This window comes from Arvicanthis niloticus, chromosome X (assembly GCF_011762505.2).
Source record: "Arvicanthis niloticus isolate mArvNil1 chromosome X, mArvNil1.pat.X, whole genome shotgun sequence".
NCBI classification, from domain to species: domain Eukaryota; kingdom Metazoa; phylum Chordata; class Mammalia; order Rodentia; family Muridae; genus Arvicanthis; species Arvicanthis niloticus.
In genome coordinates this window covers 10741393-10760516 of record NC_047679.1, presented here as the reverse complement: position 1 = coordinate 10760516, position 19124 = coordinate 10741393, and the positions used below count along the sequence as shown (strand labels likewise).

At 44.6% G+C, this 19124-nt stretch overlaps 1 pseudogene; it reads right to left on the bottom strand.

The window, feature by feature from the left end:
* Positions 1-16723: 16723 nt before the first annotated feature.
* On the bottom strand, positions 16724-18197 carry LOC117694690 (pyruvate kinase PKM pseudogene; annotated as a pseudogene).
* Between the last annotated feature and the right edge of the window lie 927 nt (positions 18198-19124).

Here is a 19124-nt window from a genome sequence, read left to right as displayed (position 1 = left end):
CTTTTGGAAATGGTACAGCCACTTTGTCCTTTTAATTTTTCCCCTCCTGTGTCCCTTTCTTCACATGGATGCCTCCTGTTCCCAACCAAAAGCACAGTGTTGTAGACGACTGAGAAGCTAAGGTTTTGTGATTCATTCTGTGCCCCTGTCATTTTCAGACTTGTATCTCACCGACCTGCTTGGCTGAGAAACAAGTGTTCAGAAAGCCCCTCCCCACTCTCCCTGTCCCAGCCCATGATGGGGGCTGGGGTTGTGCTCTGAGCTGCTTCTCAGTGTTAGAGTGAATTTGTCAAAGAACTTCATGGCGTCTCAGTCTGGCAGAGACAGTTTATCTTGGCCCTGAGTAAAGAAGGAAACCCTCAGGGGCCCGGGGATTGTCAACCGTGGCCGCCAGTATCTGCAGAGCTGGCACTGGTCTGATCCTGTGGGAGGGCGAGAACAGATGGGCAGGTTGATCTGACAAGCCCCAGGTGGAACATACACATCTGTGCACTGGAGAAGGGGGCCCTTCACAGTAGGCTTCAGCTGACTTCAGCCTTGCAGTTCAGGTATAGAAGATTATACAGTGTTCTTTATGTTTTCCTTAAAAAACAAATAACAAAGGCTTGCTGGAAACAAGAACCATAACAGTAGGCAGGCAGGAATTCTCTTCTACCTTTGTCCTTTGTCTTTGCCCACAGGTAATCAGTGGTCCCTGCCTATACTGAACACAGTCTGCAGTCTCTGTCTCCCTGTCCTCTGTAAGCAAGGCAGCCTCTTAGCCTGGCCCTCAGACAGTATTTTCGCTTGAGTTCTGTCGTTTCTGTATTTGTATTAAACTGATCACCTAGAATGAATGCCTGTGGGTCTCATAGCTGTCCCTGCCCCTTGCTTCTTGGAGGTTTTTTGGGGGGTGTTTCCATTGCTGTGAGCAGACACCATGACCAAGGCAACTCTTAAAAAGGACAACATTTAATTGGGGCTGGCTTACAGGTTCAGAGGTTCAGTCCACGATCATCAAGGAAGCAATCATGACAACATCCAAGCAGGTATTGTTTAGGAGAAGCTGAGAGTTCTGCATCGTCATCTGAAGGCAACCAGGAAAAGCTTGTCTTCCAGGCAGCTAGGAGGAAGGTCTCAAAGCTCACCCCCACAGGGACACACTTCCTCTAACAAGGTCACACTTATTCCAATAATGCCATAACTCCTAATAGTGCCACTCCCTGGGCCAAGCATATTCAAACTACCACAGAGGCTCACTTTCTGCTATAGCCTGTGTAAAGAGCCTCTTGCAGGGGGTGACAGTGATCTCCAGCAGGACCCTGGGGTCCAGTTACTACTGTCTGGCTTTAGAGACCCAGTTGTGCTTTGACAGGAAAAAGCAGCACAGAAGCAGCTGAGATGAACATCCCCTGCCAAGAGTTTGGTTCTTCCTCTGCCCTTGAATGTTCATATGTAGACTCAGCAATGCCATTATGGTGAGAAAGGAAAAAGGAAGAAAAATGTCCACATATAAACATACACGAACAGATCCAAGGCTGGACTTGAATGCCACAAACCAAAATGCTTGTCAAACAAAAGTGATGTTGGATGAGGATGATGAGGATGATGATGTGTTTGTGTGTGTGTGTGTGTGTGTGTGTGTGTGTGTGTGTGTGTATGTGTGTGTGTGTTGTATGTGGTCCTGAGCTCTGTGTTCCTGTGAAGATACTTTGAATGGCCCATTTTGCTCATGTTAGCCACACGTCTGGAGCATGTATGGCTTTCTCAAGGTAATTTATTTTATGCATTTACTGTTTACTGAACAACTGTCTGATTGTATTTGGGTACATTCAGCAGCCTTGTGGAGGGCCGCACCTGTGTTTGCCAGCCACACTGCTCTCCAGGGATGAGGCTTCTTACTCAGTTAACCACTGCGATTTGCACATTGCTCCATGGAGACTCAGAGACCTGCTTTCTGTTCCAAGTACGTGGAAACATTTGGAACCTCTCTCCCTCCCTCTGCTGCTTTCAGACAGAAGCTCCATTGAGTCTTGAGTGACAAGCTTGGACTGGTTGTGACCCAGACATGCACCTGCCTAGGATCACCCTGGGTCTCTGGCAGATACCTTGGAGCCACAAATTTGTACTTCCTCCGCCAAGGTCTAGAGGGTTGGTGTGTGGCCAAAGGGGCCTGAGCTGCAACCCTCCTGCACCTTTCCCTCTACGTTCTTGTTAAAACCCCAGACACCTCACTGAAGTGTCAGAGGAGAGTAAGTTTCCCTCAGAATGAAGCCCTCTTTAGTTATCTGATGATGAACTAGGACCAATCTCAAGTTTCTTTCCCCTAGCAGAGTGGGGAGCTGGTCTGAGTGTGGCTCCATTTACTGAAGCACTCACCATGATGACCAAGCCGCAGTCTGGCTTTCGGCCATTCTGTTGCTCAGAGAGTGCACAGGAAATAATGAATTAGGGCCTGGGAGATTTGGCTGTGTTGGGTTTCTAGGTAAATGGGAGGAGGGCAGAGGGCTTGGTGCTATGCTCAGATTTGCAGCTGCTAACACATCCCTGTGTGAGGCATATTAACTACCCATCAGTTACTGTGAATCTGTGTATTTTAAGCAATAAGACTCAGCTGCTCAGACTCGCCTGGGCAGTTTGGGTGATGCATATCCTGTGCTGTGATTGTTCTGAAGACAAAGTGGCTCTAACCACTTCGAGAAACCCTAATAATATCAGTCTCAAAGCACCCCCCCCCGCCCAATAATTTTGCCCTACCTCTCCTTCCCTCCAGATCTACTATTTCTTTCATTAGAAAAGAATAGGTTTCTAAGAGATAACCACCAAACATGACAAAATAAAATAGAATAAGACAAAGCATTCAGTTTCACAGAGGTTGTTAAAGCATACACAAGACTTCTGTATGCCCAAGTCAAACCAAATCCCAACATGGCTAGGATAGTTGGGCATGAAGTCCTGCTGGTAGCTCGGGACCAATAGGCAGCCGGGAGAAGGGGAGTCCATTTTCTTTGAGAGTATCCTCTGGTAAGTCAAACTCACTTGGATGAGTGGAAGGCCACACATCCAAGAATATTTGGGCAGAACAAACTGGTTTTTATGAGCTTTACAAAAGAAAAAAGACACAAATGTGGGTGGTGGTGGTGGTAGTACATGTCTCTAATCCCAGCACTTTTGAGGCAGAAGCACGAGAATCTCTGTGAGTTCCAGGACAGCCTGGTCTTCAGATCGAGTTCAAGGACAGCCAGGGGTACACAGAGCAATTCTGTCTTAAACAACCAACCAACCAACCAACCAAACAAACAAACAAAATCAGGACACAAAATTGGATGATTTGGCTGGGCAGTGGTGGCGCACGCCTTTTATCCCAGCACTTGGGAGGCAGAGGCAGGTGGATTTCTAAGTTCGAGGCCAGCCTGGTCTACAGAGTGAGTTCCAGGACAGCCAGATCTACACAGAGAAACCCTGTCTCGGAAAAAAAAAAAAAAAAAAAACCAAAAAAGTGGGTAATTTGAAAAGGGGATGTGTCTGGGATTAGTTGGGGGAAAGGATGAATAACATTAACAGATTATATAAATTTCTTTTTAAGAAATAATAAAAACTTACGAACTCAGCAATGTTGTAAGAACTCAGCACTGTTATGAACCCTAGCATTGTTGTAAGACACATGATTTGTACAGATAAGTATATGTATTTTGACATTCAGAAATGAACAATTAAATATTAATATCTAATGGTATACACAAAGACACATTTAGGTGAGGATGAAAAGGACACATACAACTAAACAGTAAGGCTAAGAGAAACCAGTGAGATTTAAAGAAACAGAGCAAACCAGTGAGATTTAAAGAAACAACAGAGCAAACCAGTGAGATTTAAAGAAACAGAGCGATATGTTGCTCTGAGGCTAGTACACTAAAGACTGTTAAAATGCAGAGTTTGTAAGGGCCAGATAGCAGGGATATGGCATATCACACATCAACAAGAATACTAGCAACATGTTTGGTGGAACTGAGACTCTGATTGTAAAGTTCAGATTGTGTAGCAGAGCCAAAGCAACACATGAGATAGCAACACTAGGAAGAGACCCAGGCTGACGTCTCCTGTTCTCATACTTTAAGGCACGGACACCAGGCGGTTGTGGTAAAGCTCAAACAGAGGACACACAGGGTAGTGCATTCCTGCAATGCATAGCAGAGAAGAGGCTGATGCAACAGAATGAGTGCCAGTTTGAGAGCAGCCTGATCTGTACAGGGAATTGCGTGCTCCCCAAGGCTACATAAAAGAGCTCTCATTTTAAACAAACCAAAGACAAAGAGAGCCATGTGCTCCTAAGTGGAATCCCAGCTACTCACCAAGTGAAGGCAGGAGGATTGCTGGGTATCAAAGTTTTAAGACACTGTGAGTAGCACAGGGTAATTTTGCCCCTTTAAGGGAAAAAAAAAAAAAAAGCAAATAGAGGGAAAACAACATAACCCAGACATAAACTTTCACAATGGTCAACAGAAAAACCTTAAATGGAAGAATTTATCATTTTTGGAAAATTCCATATGTGCACATAATGTATTTTAATATTTACCCCCCCCCCCAATCTTCTCCCCATCTCCTCCCAGGTTGGTCCCTGACTTTTACACTTCCCACCAACACTGCTTCCTCTCGTTTTTGTTTTGTTTTTTAACAACCCACCGAATCCAAATTGTCCTGCCCATATAGTGCTGGGTATGTTGCCATCATCTGGAGAATGGGGTCACACACTTAAAGAAAACTGTCTCTCTTTCTCTCTCCTCTGGAAGTCATCAAGTGCCATCGTTTGTCAGTTAGGAATACAGACTCACTCTCCCTCTATACCAAAATATTGACTGGCTTGGGCTTGTTCGGGCCTTCTATAATTAAATACAGTTGCTATGAACTCATGAGAGTCCAGTCCCTGCCATCTTAGGAAATACCCTTTTGCTCCAGTCCTTGATAATATTTGGCCCTTACAAAGTTTTTGTCTTTCTGAATGTTCCCTTAGCCTTGGGGTGAGTCAGTTGAATATGATGTCCCATTAGTGGCTCCTCTCTCCACACATGCAGACATGGTTCTGACCAGTTGTGACTTACTGTATGGATTGCTTTTCACTACACAAAGAAGCATCTCTGATGGAGTCTGAGAGCTACACTCATCCATGGATGGAAATTTCCAGCATAATTTGATACTCTGTTCATTTAGTAAAATAGTACTATTATCTTTATCCTGAGGCCTGGGAGCAGCCTAACCTTGCATTCTTGATTTAGCATATCAGACAAGTGGTCCTTCCAGTAGAACAGGCTTTAATTCCAATCAGAAATCTATTGATTAACCGTATAGCATGCATGCACCTATGTACCTTTGGGCTTATCTTGCCATGATGGTCATTATCTAGAGGGTTTACAGCTGACAAAGACTGTTGATGATTCCCCACTCCCCAGAACTGTGCCGGGTACATCTTGTACTATAAAAGCTAGCCAGTAGAGAGGACATTTTCTGGTAAATACCAGTTTGAGTTTTCCATGACCTGAGACTAAAGCGTTTGCTATTTCTAGCAAAAGTGTTTTTACCGTTAAGATCTGGGAGCAATCAAAAGCAACAATTTTAAGAGGCAATGTACTGAAGTAAATGGTGCTGTGCCAAATTGATATCAGCAGGCAACTGCAGACTCAAATTCCAGCCTCCTTCTCATCATATAAAAAAAATAAACCAGACTCAATCAGAGTCCAGCATGGAAAATGTAAGAGCGTAGAACTCCCAGAAATAAGCACACTAAGTGAATTTCCTAATTTATGGATAATCAAATGTTACTTAAATATGACACCAAAATCACGAGGCAGCAAGTTGTTAAGTCTGAGGTGGAAATCATCAGTAGATCAATTTTCCGGCTGGCAAAAAGCCCAGAGTTTGATTCTTGGATATCTAGAAACAGCGGAACAATAAAGAAGAGAAAACTTCAAGAGTAGAGCCAAAGATACCCAGGTAACAAATGAGCACATGAAAATATGTATCACTGTCGGTAAGTAAATAAATATTCAAACATAAACAACCACTATGTGTCTCTTAAAATGGAAACTATTAAAGAGACAGATTCAGTTAGTTTCTTCTGTTGTGGCGGCGAGAGAATACCGAGCTACAAAAGCACCTGAAAAAAGAGAAAGGTTCATTTTGGTTCACAGTTTTGATGTGCATTCCATCATGTCCAGGAAATTATGGTAACACGAGCTTGAGGCAGCTAGTCACATTCTCTGCACTCTGGGATAGAGGAGGATGAACGCTCAGCTTGCTTTCCCATTGTGTATTCTGTTGAGGGCTCTTGTGCAAGAATGGTACCACCCACGCCTGCTGTTGTCTTACTCTTTCAACTAACCCAATCTAGATAATCCCTCACTGGCACACCCAGAACCGTGCCTTCTAGGTCTTTCTAGATTATGTCAATTTGACAATCTAGATTAACTAGCACAGGGCAAACCCAGAGTCAACAGAAGCTCAACAAGTGTGGATACTGTTATGCTTTGAATGTGAAATGTCCAAGATGCTCTCATCTGTTGGAATCTAGGTCCCTAATTAGTGATGCTCTTCTGTGAGGTTTTGAAACCTTTTGGACATAGTGTCTAGCTGTTAGATACTAGGGCAGAAGTGTGGGGCTTGAGTGGGACTTAAGAGGTACATACCAGGTTCTTTTCTTGTCCAAGTTGTCTGATTTTTTTTTTTTTTTTTTTTTGGTCCACTGACATGAGGTGAGTGAACTAAGCCACAAATTTCCACCATCATAGACACAGTACTAGTTTTTAGGCTAACTTTATCCCCAAAGATGGACGGTATTCCCTTCAACTGTGAGCCAAACTAGATCCTTTCTCACTTCAGTTGCTTATGTCAGGGCTATGGTCAAGCAATATAGTAAGATAATGCAGAAAGTTCTTACCCAGGATGGGAGCTGCTATGGTAAATCTGTTATGTTCTTCAGCATTTGGAACTGGTATATGTAAAGAATGCTTATGGGTTTGTTTCATGCCAGGGAAACCTTAAAATCCTAAAAGCAGAGATTAATGAGACATCCCGGTGAGAACTCCAAAGACCAAACTGCAGAAATAAACATAAGCTGTACTGACGATACTTTGGAGCTTTCACGGTAAACAAGGACATGAAATAAGAAGAGATTTGAGTACATTCTAATGAATAGTTTATCAGTGTCCTGTTTGCTGTAAAAATTTTAATAAGAATTAATTTTGAAACAATGGGCTAGTGAGTGTGATAGACAAAATGTCAAGAACACAAATCTTTTGGGGCCTGGGAGAGAGATGATGGGTCAGTGGGTAATGTGCTTGCACAGCTAGCATAAGCACCGAGTTTAGATGACACAGCACAAGCCTGTAGCCCAGAACTGAGGGGAGGGGACAAAAGGATGGTGGGGACTTGGTACTCAGTCATTCTAACCTAAACTGTGATTTCCAGGTTCAGTGACAAAAAAAAATATTGCCAAGAAGCAAAATAAGAGGATATGACAGTATCAGCTTTTGTCTTTTACATGAACTCCAAAGAGAAAGCTCACAACACACACACACACACACACACACACACACACACACACACTACACAGAGCAAACACACACATACACACTTGCATAATATTCATTTGTATGAAGATATGAGGAAACTTACCGCTTTATATTTCAATCTAACAATTATTAAAAGAAATGAAGAAATTGACCTTTAAAAAGGAACAAAGAAATCTCCAATAAAAGATTCAGGGAAAGGCTTATTGTGGGGCCCAATGTTCTGGATGCTCTCCCTGCCAGAAGAACTGTCACTTTGATAAGGGCAACATTGTGAGATCTGTGCTCTGGACAGAAAACCTAGACAAAAGAGAGAATCATTGCTATAACACGTGACCAGGGTAGCTGAGACTTTCTTATTGCAGTTGCTTAGTTACTTGGGGGGGGGTGCATATAAATTCTAATCATATGCATGCTCTTTACTAATATTGTTAAAAGGATTTTAGACCTCTTGGGTCTTTACAGAAAAAGCACATACAGAAGTGCTTTTCAACTTTAATAATTCCTTCATAAGCTATTTAAATGTCATAAGGATATTGCAGATAAATCCCAAGACAGAACATCTGTGTAAGAAAGAGACTAAGGAATAAGGATTTGAATGGTGAGCTATAGCATACAGATAATCTATTTAGACTAATGACAGTACAGTAAGTGGGTGGGATGTTGGAACTTGGACATGAAGGAAAACCTGAGGAAGCTTAGGAGGATTCTGGAGTAGCCAATATTAGGGAAAGCAGATGCCAATTTAGATGGGAGTATTCAAAGAGCACACCACCACTCTGAAGTCGTTCCTGTTCCTGGAGCCTGGGTTAGCACATCCATTCTTACCTCACTTGCCTCACTCACTCTCCCGGAGTAGTTTAATGACACTGTCTGCTCTAATTTCTTTGTCCTCCTGGGACAATTGGATCAAGGCACTTTGTCTTATAGAAACATTCCCTCGTCCCTTTGTATCTGATCGTAGCTTCTTTTTGAGGGACTTCCCAACAATAGAAACCCAGGCAAGTTGAAAAACTAGAATCACGTGTAGAACACTCAAATACTTGTGCCTTCCTTGTGGCTTCAGCTACACCCCACCCCACCCCACCCAATCCTTAGGTTTGATAGTTGAGGTAATCCCTGAGTGGGCAGGTCCACATGGAGCTCAGGAACACACAATCGTGTGCCAATGTGACTCTATTGCAGTGATCTCTGAACTCCATTTACAGCAGAACTCATACAACTTGGATTTTTTTTAAAAAAATCCAAACAACAGTGCTTATGTCTCCAAGTTTCTCAGACACTAGAAAAAAAAACACAGTGAAAATGGTTGTAATATTATAATTGCAAGAACTTTGTAGCACCAATGCAACAAAACCAATTCTGTTCTGTAACAGAAGTGGTGATTGCTACGCTGGAAAGGAGAGCAGATGAGAATATCAGTATAGCAGTGTGCCTTGACCTTGGTAATTTAGGAAAGGAATAGGAGAGCAGCACGCATGTGCATCTACAAATGAAGCAGTACACAGAGGGATCCTCGGAAAACACATGCATATTTGACTAAAATATTACACATGGCATATTTGCATATACCAACATACTACCATTGCCGCAAAATCTAAAGTTAGCTTAACAAGAAAGCTTCTGAGTTTGTACAACCTTGACATTTCTTGAATCCGAACAGCAGCATCTATGTTCCTATGTCTCCCAGAATTGTTAAGAACACAGTGAATATGTTAGTACTTTTACAACAGCAAGACCTTTGTTATACAGATGAGTCTCACAGAAAAGAACTGTAAGAGAAGCTCTAATTGATTTACAGAAAAGAATAGAACATGAGAGTATTATTGTAGCTTGTACCTGTACACCCACTGAACAAAGAAGAAATAGGAGAGCACAGCATACACATCAGTAACTGAAGACCTTACACAAATACATCTTTGAAAAACACACGCACATTTGACTAAAACACCTCACAATGGCGTAGTTGCATAAACCCATGAACTACAACGGCAGCAGAATCTCTATTTCCTTTAGAACAAAGTGAACTAAGTTGCTTGTACAACTTGAATGTTCCTTGCATCAGAACAGCATCACATACATTTCTAAAGGACCTGGATTGTAAAAACACATGTTGAAAATCATAGCATATTTAGAACTACAAAATGTTCTATAAATGATCCTCAAAGAGGTATATTGTTACAGAGTGGTGATTGATTTACAAGGATGCAGGACACATGAGATTATTATTGTTACACTACCCAAAGAGACTGATTGAACAAGAATTCAACAGGAGAGTACAGCATATGCATCTCTTACTGAGACAGCGAACAGTGGCTTCTTTGGGAAAACACATGTACATGTGACTAAAACACCTCACAATGGTGTTTTTGCTAAAAATCAATCAATGTACATATAGAATATACGATTGGTTTAAAGAAAGAACACATGAGATGAGTATTGTAGGATCCTAATTGAACAAGAATGGGATCATGTAGGCTTGGATTTCTCAAAACATACTTTATTTAGGGTTCTTAAACACTTCTACCTTCTTCCCTTCTAGCCCACCAACCAAAGATAGGGTTGTGTACCTGTTTAGAAGCAGTTCTTTGGGGCAATTGCAATCTTCATTGTCAGGATCTCAGGAGCCCAGTCCAATAGCAAACATGAATACACGAATCAGTAGCAGAGCCTCAATCTGGAAGAAACTTAACAATGCTAGGCCAGATTATCTGGAATAGCATGAGAAGTACTTTTGTGTATTTCTGCCTACAAAGTGAAGCCCCAGTTGCATGGGGCTACTGAAGACCTCCAAAGTGTCACAAGGTTCAGCAATGCAAGATCATCATTAATGAAGCCTGTGAAGGGTTGCACAGTGTATGAATGCAAGAGCGTCCTCTCACTGTCTGTGGGGTTATATTTATATCCTTTCTAAACATCATGCACCCTCTCAAGCGTCCACTCCAGCAAAATATCATATGCCCTCTCATGTGTTTGCTTCAGAAAGACACCCTCTCATGTGTGTACTTCAGCAAAACATCCTCTCACTAGACAGCTTCCAAAGTAACATCATGTGACACAGCCGAGTTTCCAAAGAAACCAGAAATTTCCACTTAAGGATCCATTTACAGCCAAAGCGTACTAGTTTATTTGTACAACTCAGAAGTTGCTTGCATCAGATTGGCAGCACATATGTTCCTAAAAGATACGATTTGCTAAAAACACATCGAAAATGGTAGTACTGTTGCAACAGCAAACATTTTGTGATACCAATGCATCAAACGCAATTCTTTATTGTTATAAAAGTGATGATTTATGGGTCTTCCTGTTCTTGTGGACTGTCAGCTGATAACAGTCCATGAGCAGGGCTGAGGGATGGATGGTCCAGAAATCCTGTGAGTATGTAATATGGCATTCATGATGCACAGACTGTGTGAGGCTCACATCTATAATCGAGAATTCATAATACGTGTACTAGTCGGAGCTCACTCCTATTACCCAGAAATCATGGTGTATGTGTTTTGGGGGTGATCATGGTTGTAAACTAGCACTCATGATGCATGTACTGTGGGGTGCTGGAGCCTGTTATCCACCAGCATGGTGCTGATACTGTGGGAGGTTCATGCATACGACACAGCACTTGTGGTAAATGTACTTTGGGAGACTCGGACCTGTAACCCAGCACTCAAGGTGCATGTTCTGTGGGAGACTCTTGCCTATAACCCAGCACTCACTGTGAATGCACTATACAAGACTCAAAAAAACAATAACCCAGCACTCATGGTGCATGTACTGTGATGGGCTCATGCCTGGAACGCAGGAATCATGGTGAATGTACTGGGTGAAACTCAGGCCTGTAACCCAGAAATCAGCGTGCACGCACTGTGATGGGTACCGGGTTAGATACCACAGCAGTCATGGTGCATAAAGTGTAAGAGGCCAACACTTTCATCCCCAAACTCATGGTGAATGAACTCTGAAAGGCTAATGCTTTTAAGATTCACAGTACATGTAGTGTGGAGTGCTCATGGGTGTAACCCAGCATTGGGGATGGGTGTATTATAGAGACTCAAACCTGGAAAGCAGCAGTCATGGTGCATGTACTGTGTCAGGTTCATGCTTGTAAGCCAACACTCCCAGAGCATGTAGCACGGGAGACTCAAGCCTGTAACCCAGCACTCGTTGGATATGCTGTTAGTTGGTAGCACCCTGCAATCATGGTGCATGTACTGTGTGAAGCTGGTGGCTATAACCCAGCACTCATAGTTCATGCACTGTTGAAGACACAGGCCTGAAATTCAGAAACCATGGTACATGTATGGGTAGGCACGGTGGTTCCTGTGCTTATAGAAAAGCACTGGGGGAAATTAGGAATGTTTAACACACAGGGCTGTCTCTTCAAAGGGAGAGATGTATAACCTGTTTTCTGTCCAGAAGGTTTGGGGCAGACATGGCCTTTGGCGAGTTTTGCATTGTCGATGTAGTCCAGATCACTCTAGATCCTTCTCCAATCCCTTATTTTATGCTTGTTTTTCTCAGCAAACCTGTCTTTAAGAAAGACGCCACTTGCTCTTTACAAAGAATTTTGATGTAGTCATAGTTTAAGTGTTGTTGTGCACAGAGGATTAAACTAATTATCACCAGGAAACATTTTGCTAAATTGTGCTGTGCTTAAATACGCCTAAAATAAACGACTTGAGGTCAGACTCTCGAAGCTTGAGTCAACACCAGCTACGGAGTAGTGCTGAACCCAATTATACAATCTTCCCTCCCACAGATACTTTGCTGGCCATGGTGATTGCAGAGACACATGCAATGTGGAAGAACTATGCTTATAACCTGGCAGCCGTTGTGAATGTGCCGTGAGAGACTCAAACTAGAAATCAGCCATCTTGGTGCCTGTACTACGGGAAACCTATGCCTAAACCCAGGCACTCATTGTGAATATACGGTGCTATTCTCAAACTGGTCATCCAGAATTCATGGTTGCAAATATCCTGGGAGGCTCATGCCTATGACCCCGCATTCATTGTGTATGTACTGTGTGAGGCTCATACCTTTAACCAGAACTTTATGGTGCATGTACCATGGAAGGCTCATGCCTACAAGCCAGCATTCATGGTGTGGGTGCTGTAGTGGACTCATGGCTGTTACCCAGCATGCATGGTGCATGAACTGTGCGAGGCTCACGTCTGTAAGGCAGCACTCATTATGAATGTACTGTGTGATTCTCACACCAGGAACCTAGAAATCTTGACACATGTACTGTGATGGGCTCATCACCGTACAACAGACCTCATGGCATAAGTTCTGTGCTGGCCTTATGGCTATGACACAGCACTTATTGTATATGTTAGTGTGTGAGGCTGACACCTGGATCCCAGCTTTCAAGATGCACGTAACCTAGCACTCGTGGATTATGTGCTGCTGGAGACTCATACTACTAACCCAGCACTCTTGGTGCATATATTGTGTGTAAGCCCATGCCTACAATAGTACTCATTGTGGATGTAGTGCGGGAGACTCAGACCAGTAACCCAGAAATCATGCTGCATACACTGCCGGAGGCTCGTGCTTATCACAAAGCAATGCACCATGGGAGACTCATGCCTCTGAATTCATGCCGCAAGTATTTTGGAAGGCTCAGGCCTGCAACCCAGTCTTCATAGTTCAAATGCTGAGGGAGACTCACACCCGTAACCCAGCAATCATGGTTCATGTGCTGTGGGGAGGAGGTACATTCCTTACACCAGCAGGCAAGGTGCAAGTATTCTGGAGAGGTACACGAGTTTGTGCTGTGGTACGCTCACTTCTCTAACCCAGCCCTCATCTGGATGCACTTCAGGAGGCTCTTGCTTGTAACCCAGCACTCTTTTTGAAAATATTGTGTGAGACAAAAACAAAACAAAACAAAACAAAACAAAACAAAACAAAACAAAACACCCACAGCCCTCAGAGTGCACATAGTGTTGGAGGTCCTTGCCTGTAGCCCAGCACTCATGAGTTACGCTCTGTGAGAGGCTCACACCACTAACCCAGAAGTCATGGTGCATTTACACTTTGGGAGGGTCATGTGTTTCTGACGGCATCCGATGTGAATGTTCTGTGCGTGACTCAAACCCAGTAGCCCAGAACTCACGGTGCATGTGCTATGGGAAGCTTGAGCTTTACAACCCAGCGTTCATGGTGCGCATACCACAGTGGTCTCATGGCTGTTATTTACACAGCACTCACGATGGTGCATGGTACATGTGAGCCTCCCCACACTATATGAACCATGATCAGTGTTGAGCACAGTCTGCAGTCTCTGTCACACCTGCATCCCAGTACTCATGAAGTACATACAGTGAGAAGCTTACACCTGTAACCCAGAAGTCACGGTGCATATTGTGTTGGAGGCCCATGCCTGTGTCCCAGCAAACAGTGCGTTCATTGAGGAAGGTTCATGTCTATAAGCGAACACTGATGTTGCATATACTATGGGGGGGGGGTCTCATGCCTATAACTGAGCAACCATTGGGTATGTAATATGGTGGCCTCATGGCTTTAACGAAGACCTCATACTGCATGTACTCTAGGATGCTCAGGCCTGTAACCACAATTTATGGGGCATGTAATCTCACACTCGAACCTCTGCATTCATGGTGCATTTTCTGAGGAAGGCTCATGGCTGTAAGCAACCACTGATATTGAATGCACTGTAGTGGGGGTTCATGCCAACAGTCCAGTCCTCATGGTGCACGTACTGTGGGCAGCTCATGCCCATTACCTAGCATTCATGGTACATGTAACATGGTGGGCTTAGGCCTGTTACCCAAGGACTCACGCAACACATACTCTGGGAAGCTAAGACCTGTAACCCAGCACGCATTGTACATGTACTGTTGTTGGTCCATGCCTATAACATAATATTTATTGTGGATGTACTGTTTGAGACTCAAAACAATAAGCCATCACACATGGTGGATACACCGTGCAAAGCTCTTACCTGTAAGCCAGGATTCATCAAGCATGTATTGTGAGAGGCTCATGTCTATAACATAGCATTCACAGTGGGGGTACAGTTGGGGGCTTATGGCTGTAATCTAAAACTCCATATTTACGTACTGTGGAGAACTCATACCACAAACCCAGCACATGGTGCATACCGAGAGAGAGGCTCATGCCTGTAGACCTCCAATCATTATGAATGTATGGTACAAGGCTCAAACCAGTGAGCCAGTACTTGTGGTGCATGCACTGTGTGGGGGAAGTGCATGACTATACCCCAACACTCATGGCTCATATACTAATGCTGGCTTATAGCTGTAATTGAGCATTCATGGCGCATATACTGTGGGAAGTTCAGGCCTATAACCCAGCACTCATGGTGCATGTGCTGGAGTCCCATGCCTATGGACTGATGTCTGTAACCCAGCACTCACATTGCATGTACTCTGGGAGGCTCAGGCCTGTAATGCAGCCCTTGTAGTGCATGTACTGTGGGGGTCTCACACCTCTAACCCATCACTCATGGTGAATGTACTGTGGGGGGGTCTCACACCTCTAACCCATCACTCATGGTGAATGTACTGTGGGGGCTCTCACACCTGTAACCCATCACTCATGGTGAATGTACTGTGGGGGCTCTCACACCTGTAACCCATCACTCATGGTGAATGTACTGTGGGGGGGTCTCACACCTCTAACCCATCACTCATGGTGAATGTACTGTGGGGGGTCTCACACCTCTAACCCATCACTCATGGTGAATGTACTGTGGGGGGGTCTCACACCTCTAACCCATCACTCATGGTGAATGTACTGTGGGGGGTCTCACACCTCTAACCCATCACTCATGGTGAATGTACTGTGGGGGGTCTCACACCTCTAACCCATAAGTCGGTGTGCATATACTCTGATGGGCTCACGCTGTAGCCATGGTGCATGTACTGTGGGGGAAGTCTCACGTTAGTAACCTCCTCAGGCTCGACAGAAAATGATCAAGAAAATGTCAGGATTTTCATTTCAGAGACAGCATCCCATGGGAAATAATGACTTAGATGCAGCTACTTTCCTGTGTCTCGGGGGCTTGAGTAGACAACTGGGTTGGTGAATTTACCACACTGTGACAAGAAAAAAACAAAACAAAACTAAACCTCGTGATGTGAGGAAATTGTGTTTATAGTTGCGCAGGTTTCAGCCTGTCCTCCTGTAGCCTTGTCTATTTTTAGCCCTAGATGAGGTAGAACATCTTGTTGGGAGCACATCATGGTACAAAACTTGTCACCTCACCAAACCACAAAGCAGCAAGGGGCAAAATAAACCTGTTATGATTTATATATGAAGTGTTCTTTAAAGACCCGTGCTCTGAAAGCTGTACACTCAGCCTGTAGCAAGGATGCAAGGTTGTTATTATTATGAGTGTGCTCACTTCATCAATATATTAATTGTTATGATGTTGCAGTTGAACAGATTATTGGGACATCCTTACCTGGTTTGAGAACATAGGTCACTCAGGGAATGCCCTTTTTAAAAGGTCTTTTTTATTTTTTTATTTTTTATTTTTGCTTTAGCTGCTGTTTATTGACATTCAGGTGGTCACTATAGCAACAGGCCTGGAGATGCTGCAGAATACAAGGCGGAGCTTGTCTGCAGTGGCAGAGGAGTGGAGTGCACAAGATGTGGGGGAGGCCAAAGCTGTTGAGAAAGCAAGTCAGGGCCAGGGCCAGGGCCAGGGCCAGGGTGAGGGCGAGGGCCAGGGTGAGGGTGAGGGCCAGGGTGAGGGCCAGGGCCAGGGCCAGGGTGAGTGCGAGGGCCAGGGCCAGGGCCAGGGCCAGGGCCAGGACCAAAAGTAATCTACACTGGAACCCTGGACCCCATGCCCTCAGTTCCTAATCTTGCTGTCCCCTGACTCTAGACCAAGGCTGGGAATTTGCTGGGTAACTTTCTATAGGAGCAAAGTATACAGAGATGTTGCTGCCCTTTTGTGATAAAGTCAGAGGGTTTCCATTCCTGTATTCCTCCTTCACTCCTGGCTCTGATAAGGTCATATGATAGATAGCTGGGCTCTGTAGCTGGGGTTTCACATTCATTTCCCTGGTGTCCCTGCCCACTAGCGCCACACTATGGCCAAGAGTGAGTACTACAAGCGCTGCTGGCTTAATGGATGAGATTGGGGAGGGGATGGGCCGGGGGCTAGAAGAGGGTCTCCAGACGGCCAATCAAGGCACAGGCACTACACACATGGTATTGGTAAAGCCACAACCAGGGTGCCACCTGATCAGCACAATGGCCACATCTCCCTTCTTGAAGAAGCCTGGGGCCTTGCCAATATTCACGGCCAAGTATACATGAAGGTCAACATCCTCAGTCCAGGCATCCTGTAGCTCAGAGGGAAGATGCTGAGGTACAGATGGGCCTGGCGAGCTGTCTGGGAATCACAGCAACGATGGGAGCATGAGGGCTGTACCTGGCCACTTGATGAGCACTCCTGTCAGACTTGGTGAGCACAATACTGGCCCACGGCAGCACTTGAAGAAGGCCTCCAAGGCGCCCTTCGTAGCAGCTTCTATGGGGTCATTGTTAATAGGCACCAGAAGGCAGCCTCTGCCTCATGGGCAATCAGGTGTTGCATGCCAACAGCCTCCAGAGTGTAGTCTCCTTTGGCTGTTTCTCAGGACAGCATGATGCAGTTTGCTCCATCTAGGACTTGGTTGGCTACCAATCCATGCCTTCAGCGTGGGTGGGGCATGGCTTCTTGATCATGCCCTCCAGCATCCCTGTGGCATAGATGACAGGCTTCACATCTTTCTTGGATTGTCCAATCATCATTTTTTTTCTGAGCCAGAAAGACCTTCTCTGCAGGAATCTCAGTCCCCAGGTCACCATAAGCCACCCCATCCCATCACTGGCCTCCAAAATCTCATCAAACCTGCAGACACATTCATGGTTCTCAATTTTACTAATGATCTTGATGTTCTTTCTCTTTTCTCCCAGGATCTTCCTAACCCCATGCACACTCGCTACCTTGTGGATGAAAGATGCACATACCATGTCTACATCTTGCTCCGTTCCAAATTCCAGATCCTGGATGTCCTTTTCTGACATGGTAGGGGTAGGGTCCATAGCACCTCCCCACAGGTTCACCCCCTTCTTGCTGCCCTAGGAGCCACCATTCTCCACCTGTCACTAGGTAGTCAGCACCTTTCCCCTTCACCTGAATCAGAATGAGCTTGTCATCCACATAGATCTTGCTGCCCACCTCCACCACCATGCAGATGTTCTTAGAGTCCTGTCACAGGATGCTCTCATCACAGTTTTCCACATAGGTGTTGCCCAGGCTCCCTTTAGTATCTCCGCTTCTGCAGTACTGCTACCCTTGATGCCTCATCTGGATCTCAGGTCCCTTTGTGTCTAGAGCCACCAAAACTGGAATGTAGCAAATGGGATCAGAAGCTTTCGGTGGCTGCACGAATATTCATGATCACCTTTGCATGGTACTCATGGGTTCCATGAGAGAAATTCAGACTTAATCATCTCCTTCAGCATCTCCACAAGAAGCAGGGCCAGTGGTACAGATGATGCTGTGATGGGGGTGGAGTCAATGTCCAGGCGGCATATGTGTTCCAGAAAGGCTGCATGGAGGAGCTGGGTCTGAATGAAGGCAGTCCTTGCTTTGCTCTGTGGCTTTGGCATGGTTCTTGAGGTCTTCAGCATAGTAGGGAGCACTCTGGATCCCGCTGAGATACCTTAAAAAATAGTCTCGATCTCTCCCCTCCCGTCTACACATACTCTCTCCCTTCCTCCCTCTCTTTTCTCCCTCCCCTTTCCTTTTTTTCTTCCATCTCCCACTTTCACTTCTCCACTTCTTCTGTCTCATTCCTTTCCTCATATTCTGGAAACTTTCCCTCTCCTGATTTTTGAAGATGATGATTTTCAGAGCTTCCTATTCTTTAATTTAAACTTAATGCGTTTATTGAGTATTTGGCAATTTCACATAATGCGTTTCCCAACCCCATTTACTTCCCAGTCCTTCCAGGTCCCACTCTTACCCTTATGACCTCCCCAATAACAAAAGAAGAAAAAAAATACTAGGTTCAATTTGTGTTGTCCATATACTCACTGGACAAAGGACAAACTCCTGGTGGCCAGCCCCTTAAAGATCACCGAGTCCTTTTTCTAGCCTCCCAATCCCACCAGAAGCCATCAAACTGTGAAGAGCTACACTTTATCATCTCTGTCACAGCCTTTAGAAGTTCTTTTCAAAGAGTTTCTTTTTGGGGTGAGGTGGGGGTGGGGAGAGAAGTTGTCACAGAAGCCTTCTATGCCTCTCATTCCCAACTGTAAGTCCACAGTCATTGCTACCACTGTGAAAGAAGCTTCTGGTCCTTTACAGTGAGCAGCAGCACAGATGACTGATCTCCACATGGTTTTTGGCTATAGCATAAACCATGGCATCACTGCTCACTTGGCTCTGTTCTACCATCTTTCCTTCCAATTTTGTGAGACCACTTTAAAAAAAAGCATCTTCTCATGAACTTGCCCTTCTCTATTTTTTCCCCAGGGACACTGTGGGACCTACAGACTCCTTCACCACCACCTTGACTCCTTTCGGTGCCTACA